The following is a 379-nucleotide window of genomic DNA, read 5'->3' as shown; positions in this document are numbered from 1 at the left end:
TCGGCATTAACTCCAGCAGGCCCTGCCGCAGGGAAGCGCGCACGGCAGGCAAAGGCAGCGAGTCCTGCAGCGCGCACAGGTCCTCACAGCGTGAGAAGAGGTTGGCCGCGCTGTCCCAGCGCAGCTTCACCGAGTGATCATGGCCCGAGCGTGGCCTCGGGGACGCTGGCTGCGGACACGATGCCCACACCCGCCTGGGGGCCCCGACTCGCCTCCCGGCCCCTCGTGCGCCCACCGCCCGGCGGCTGCGGCCCCACAGCATGCGCAGGACCCGCGTTGCAGCCAGAAGGCATAGGGCCACGGGCCCCAGCTAGGCCGGCCCCTCCACGCCGCGCTCCCGCGCCCCCGCGTGGCCTGGTGTTGGCGCCGACATCAACGA

General features: G+C 73.1%; 1 pseudogene; it reads right to left on the bottom strand.

Annotated features, from left to right (window-relative positions):
- The window catches only part of LOC102991650 (centrosomal protein of 78 kDa-like), a 28910-nt pseudogene extending 28648 nt beyond the window's left edge, over window positions 1-262 (bottom strand).
- Window positions 263-379: the final 117 nt, after the last annotated feature.

This window comes from Physeter macrocephalus, chromosome 2 (assembly GCF_002837175.3).
Source record: "Physeter macrocephalus isolate SW-GA chromosome 2, ASM283717v5, whole genome shotgun sequence".
NCBI lineage: Eukaryota > Metazoa > Chordata > Mammalia > Artiodactyla > Physeteridae > Physeter > Physeter macrocephalus.
The sequence above is the reverse complement of the archived record's forward strand: the minus strand, read 5'-3'. Positions and strand labels throughout refer to the sequence as shown.